The sequence below is a fragment of the Chrysochloris asiatica genome, unplaced genomic scaffold, assembly GCF_000296735.1.
Source record: "Chrysochloris asiatica unplaced genomic scaffold, ChrAsi1.0 scaffold00563, whole genome shotgun sequence".
NCBI lineage: Eukaryota > Metazoa > Chordata > Mammalia > Afrosoricida > Chrysochloridae > Chrysochloris > Chrysochloris asiatica.
In genome coordinates, this window is record NW_006409081.1 from 204,849 (window position 1) to 211,337 (window position 6,489).

Genomic DNA, 6,489 nt, shown 5'->3' on the forward strand with positions numbered 1-6,489 from the left:
AGGTGGCATCATTGATGGACTCAAGTGTGGCAGCGGTAGTGAGGTTGGCCCAGGATCGGACATTGTTTCATTCTGCTGTGCATGGGGTCTCTATGAGTTTGTTCCGACTCGATGGCACCTGACAACAACAACCCTTTGAGATCCAGGAGACAGTGGCCTCTTCCTTTGAAACTCCAGAGTTCTTAGACCCATTTTTTAACTGAAAGGAGCTTTACTTTTTGTGCTATTCCAACAATTTTCCTGATCTTTGAACTGATGCAAGTATGGTTCTTGTCACTTCTTGAATATAGTTCCTTTGGCTTATTTCCTGCCTATAAATTTTTCTGCCTCTCATTTCCTTGTTTCCTTCAGTCTATGCTGACAGATTTTTTGATAGTAATTTGTTAGATCAATTAGATACTGACCTAATCTATTTAGAAATTTTGTGTAGTTGCATTCCTCCTGGAATTCTATGGCCTGTGTCCTTAGTTTATCAAACAAAATGTTGCAAGCATTAGGTTTATTTTTATTGTTCACAGTGCAGCTTGCATATTTTGGACATGCTTTCTTGAGGAATCATTCCCTACAAAAGGAAAATATACTTGGTAATGTGTGATAGTTTTTGTTGGTGGGATGCCACCAAGTCAATTCTGACTCATAGCAATCCTCTATAGGTTTCCAAGGCTATAAACTTTTACAGTCACAGATAACCTTATCTTACTCCCACAGAGTGACTGGTAGATTCAAAGTACTGACCTTGTAGGTTGAAGTCCAACTTGTAATTTACCAGAATTAACAAAAGAGAAAGACTCTCAATGACAGGAATTGACACAGTGGCTGTAACAATGGACTCAAACTTAGTAATAGATGTGAGCCTATTAACAAAGGACTAGACACTATTTTGTTCTGTTATAAAATTGGTTGCTATGAGTCGGAACTAACACAGCAACATATAAAAATAACATGGTAGTTAAGTTTTAAGTTCATCTCATTCCTCTGTAATTTTATTCTAAGTGACCAAGAGAAATAATTTGGTTTTGCTTAAATATAAACAAAGATGCTCACATTCTCCACTTATTTGTTTTATCATCTACTAAATATTTGAACATAAAAGGTCTTTTCCACTACATAAAAAGCACCATTTTTCTTCCATTGTCCAATCACAATTTCAACATATTCTTTCATAGTCTCAACAGAAGAACATTTAATTATCTAGCAACATTCTATTAATGGTACTATATGTATTTTCTAAGATGAAATAGTCTTAATTTATAGCCATTGTCACTTCTTTCTTAGTCATCATTAAAATACTTTTGACATGCATAACTTTATCTACAGTCTATTCAAGGTAATCTAAGCTTTTTTTTTAAAAAAAAAATATTGTCAGTTTCCATATTTATATTTGTTGTTAAGTGCTGTCAAGTCGATTCTGACCCATAGCGACCCTGTATGGGATTTCTAAGGAGCAGCTGGTGAGCTTGAACAGCCGACCTTGCAGTTCAGTTGGCTTTGCAGTCTGACGCATTAACCCACAGTACCACATAAGCACTCCATTTATATTAGGCAGCTGCAAATATCATAGCTTGGCTTCTGGGGTTATGGGCTTCTGGATATGGTGAAGGATCTCAAGATGTCTGGGTGAAAACTTACTCTAAAAGCCATTGACTTGATAACCTTTTGGGAAATTATACCCTGAAACCAATAAAGGGTTGCTAATTTCCTGAAATCATGGAATGAGATCCTCACCACCAAGATGACTGCTGTAACTGAAGTACCTCCAGAGATTGACTGGACTTTTGACAAGGCCAAAATTGCCATGGCTGGCTTTGTGGACAACTTTAAGAAGAATTTTAAAACCTTGAAGATCCCTCTGCAAGAAGATAAATTTTAATGCCTTGGTGGGGAAGGAAGAAAAAGAAGATGTGAAGGGTTGTACTGAGTTTGTGTCTCTCTCAAAGAGTAGGATTGAGGAATATGAGAAGCAACTTGTGAAGTTGAAAAACATAATTCCGTTTGGCCAGATAACCATTGATGGCTTCCATAAAGTCTTTCCTGAAACCAAATTTGACAAGAACAAATATCCTTATTGGTCATATCAGCCAATTTTAAGTTTATAAAATACAGTCTGAGAGGAAACTTTGGCTCTCATATAACAAACTCTGAACATTAAATTGTGAATAATTTTTTTAAAAGAAAGAAAATACAGCAGCTTGGTTCAGACAAGCTCACCTTAGTCCTCAATGTGACATCTTTGGTTTTTTTTTTATAGCTTTAGAGAATTATTTTACAGCAGATTTGCCTAATGGAATTTATCATATAATTTCTTGACTGCTGTTTCCTCTAGTAGTGATGGTTGTTAAAGTGCTGTAGAGTCTATTCCGACCCATAATGACCCCGTATAGGGTTTCCAAGGAGCGACTGGTGAGCTTGAATCACCAACCTTGTAGTTCAAACAGCTTTGCAGTCTGGCACATTAACCCACAGCGCCTCACCAGGACTCCAGTAGTGATGGTAGGCCCAATAAAATGATAACTGATAATTCCAACCTTTTATCCACTTATCATGATGTTCTTCTTTGGTTGTGTTGTGAGGATTTTTGTTGTCTTTACATTTATTTGTAATTCCCACTGAAGTCTTTGATCTTCAGAAACAAGTGGTTCAAGTCCTCTTTACTTTCAGTAAGCCAGGTTTTGTCATCTGCATATTATAGGTAACTAATTTTTCCTCTTATCCTGATGCCACATTCTTTTTCATCTAGCCCAATTATTCAGATTATTTGCTCAGCATACAGATTGAATAAGTAGGGTGAGAGGACACAACCTTGGTGCACACCTTTGCTAATTTAAAGCCATGCAGTATCCCCTTGCTCTGTTGGAATAGCTGACTACTTCTTCATCCATGCATGATTTCTGTATTAGGTATTCTGGAATTCCCATTCTTCAGTGTTATCCATATGTTATGGTCAATATTTCTTTAGTTATGTGGTTATTGACAGTGTTAAAAAATTGTCATTTATTCTCCAGGTTTGCTCAATTAAATAGGTTCTTTAAAAGAAATAAATAGTTAAAGAGGCTTGGATATTTCTACTAGGATGAAGGTCTTGTTTGAAGTTAGTTTCTTTGGACCCCATTGGTATTCACAAGATTTTGCTTGTACATATTCTTACTGCTTCAGATGTTTTAATTTCAATGGGTTTGTTTAAATGTTTCATCTTTCCGTATGGCTTGCCCTTACATAATCAATTGGTGGTGTTGTCGTCATTAAGTGCCTTCCAGTCTATTCTGACTCATAGCAATCCTGCATATTGTCCAAAGAGCAGCTGGTGGGTTAGAACTGTGGAATTTGTGGTTCATAGTCCATTGCTGATCCTATAGTGCCACACCAGCAGTCCACATAACGTATAAGTGCACCAAACATATGAAACATGTTTAATTTTCTTTTCTTTTCTCTCTCTTTCTGTTTCTTTTATGTCTTATAAAATCCCCTGGAGTAAGCCTCAGTGAAATGATGTTGCTGGTTCATGAACACATTCTGGAAAACAAAACAAAAAAAACCCTATAAATTAACTTTGTCAGAATATTTGTTAAGATAAAACAGATGGAATAAAGCAAACATAAAGCTTCTTCCTTCTACCATTTTCTACTAATCTTACTTTTGTAGTTTTATAGTCATTGAAATCCCTGTTGAGGATCACAAAACTACACTGAATCATGAGGGGTTGCAATAAGCTGAAACCATCCAATATTTTTTGTTTTGCTTTGTTTTATTTCACAACTAGATCAGGAAGGGAGTGTCTGTAGCTGAAGAGAGTGAAGAAGAGATAAATGATAAGTTCTCACACCTTAAGTTTTGGTTATTACCTGGTGTTGGGTTTTTTGGGTGAGTTGCTATGCTTTGTTACTTTAGAAACTAAAACAGCAATTTCACTTGGGTTTGCAGGAATCTAATAGTTTCACAAAGATAAATAATTTTCTTTTTCCACAATCCTTCTAAGAGTAAAGGCCCAAGAAGTGTATACTTTTCAGTGGCAAGCTCAGGTACTATTACTGAGAAATCTTTAGACAAGGTTCTCAACCTGGGGTGATTCTCATCCTGTATCTTCATGGATAGTTGGCAAGTTATACAAACATTTTGGAGTTTCACACTATGAATGTAATGGGATATCTAGTGGATAGGATCTAAGGACAAAGCTAAACACTTAACCATGCACAGGACTGCCAATAGCACAAGTCTATAGGATTTCTGAGACTGAATATGGTCTTTAAAGGAGTACACAGTATCAACTTTCTCTCTTAGAGTGACTTTTGATAACTGCTGACCTTGCAGTAGTAATACACTGTTTAACCTATTGTGCCACTAGGGTTGTAATATAGGAGCAAAACCAGAAAAAACAAACCCACATCCATTGAGTTGGTTTCAACTTAATGCAATACTGTAGGACAGAGTAGAAATACCTTTTGGGTTTCTCAGAATGTAAATCTTTATGAGAGCAGGCAGCCTCATCTTTCTTCTGCATGTAAATAATTGTTGTTTTTAATTACCATAGAGTCGATTCCTACTCATCGATCCTATATAGGGTTTCCGAGGAGAAGCTGCCGACTGTGTTGTTTAAACTGACATTGCAGTTCAGCTCATTAGTCTGCAGTGTCACACCAACAGTCTCCCATAAAAAATAATTATATGGTCCAATATGCCAATAATGCTAAGGTTAAGAAACCCTGCTCAAGAGACGCCAAACCTTCACAGTTTGGTATGTATATGCCCTCTTTTCTATTTTAGCTTTTAAATTGTTTCACTAAGACTCAAGGACACTCTTACAATTGAAATAAAATTGTGCTTAAATTTAAAGTAGTAATGGTGGTGGTTGTGTGCCTCCAAGTTTGTTCCAACTCATAATAACCCTATATAGGGTTTTCTAAAGCTGTAAATCTTTATAGGTGCAGAAAACTTAATCTTTCTCCTGTGGAGCAACCGGTAGCTTCAAACTATTGACCTTGCAACCAACGACACAGCTTAAACTTCACTATAGTACCCTAGCTCCTTAAATCTAAAGCATTCCATTAAGATGAAAATATACTTACCTATCTAAAATTTTTAGACTATGATTTGAAATAAGCAATATATAATGAAATAACTTATCATAAGGAATATACCATTTTTCATAAGGCTGCTCTTGTTAATTTCAGTCATGTCACTCCAAAATCATGGTGACCCCCTGAACAATGGAAGGAAAAATTGTCTAGAACTGTACAATCCTCACAATTAGATGTCATCAAACCATTGTTATCCAAAAGGTTTTCATGGACTGATTGACTTAATCAGCATCAATAAAACGTCCTTATTATATAACTATTGTAGTAGTCCTGGTGTGGCGCTGCGTGGTAATGCTCTGGATTGCAAGGGCAGTTTGAACTGCAAGGTGAGTGGCTCAAGCTCACCAGGTGCTCCTTGGAAACCCTATATAGGGTCCCTGTGAGTCGGAACTGACACAATGATACTTAACAACAACAGCAACAACATTATAAAGTTATGTTTCTATAAACAAACTTTCATGTACTTTGTTATTTTCAATAACACAAAATTACAGGTTATGAATCCCATCTGTTACACAACCTAAAAAATAATTCTTTTATTATAATGCCAGTAGTCTTGGGAACTACAAGTGTTAAAGTGTGTATCATAGTGCACCATAAAATAGAAATTACTAAAAATAGGAAAAGCAGCATAATGCTCTCACTTGCTAAGATGAGTTACAGGAATTAAAAAAAAAAAAAAAAATCTCCACTGAATATCATACTAAAATATTCATGGTTTAATTTGGATTAATCTTTACATTAAAAAAATATATATATAACTTGCCATTCTTATTTAAGTATATTTTGAAAAAGCATTTATATTATGTTTATGAAGTTTCTAGGCCTGAAGACACAGTTAATCATATAAGCAAACAAACAAACAAAAATTATCTCATTTGTTGCTAAAATTCAAAGAGGAATTTACTACCTGCAAGTTAAGCCGCAGACTATAGGTGGATATTTTGTCCCCAAAGTAATTTCTTTTTTGCTTAACCATTGCAAATTCTTGCAATCTCAGTAGTTATTTTAGAATTCCCTTTCCCTCATCTCATAGGGGTTCCTAGTCTACCCCTGTAGGTTAATGTGCTGGACTGCAAAGTTGGTTTGAACTGAAAGGTTTTTGGTTCAAGCTCACCAGCAGCTCCTCAAAAATCCTATACAGTGCTTTTATGGGTTGGAACAGACAGAGCCGCAATTAATAAAAATAACAAACTCATAGAATAGAGAGAAACCTAAAAAACATACTTACAAAATAAATAATCATCAAACAAGCCAACTGCCCACAAGTTGACTCTGAGTCATAGCAACTCAACAGAACAGAGGAAAATTGCTCTGTAGGGTTTCTGAGTTCTTAATCTTTATGAAAGTAGATTGCTTTATACTTATTATGCCGTTATACTTATTATGCCGACAGCCTGGTGGATTTGAAAGGCCA

At 35.7% G+C, this 6,489-nt stretch overlaps 1 pseudogene; it reads left to right on the forward strand.

Moving 5' to 3' along the window:
- Positions 1 to 1,609: 1,609 nt before the first annotated feature.
- On the forward strand, positions 1,610 to 2,096 carry LOC102840585 (annotated as a pseudogene).
- The last annotated feature ends 4,393 nt before the right edge of the window (positions 2,097 to 6,489 follow it).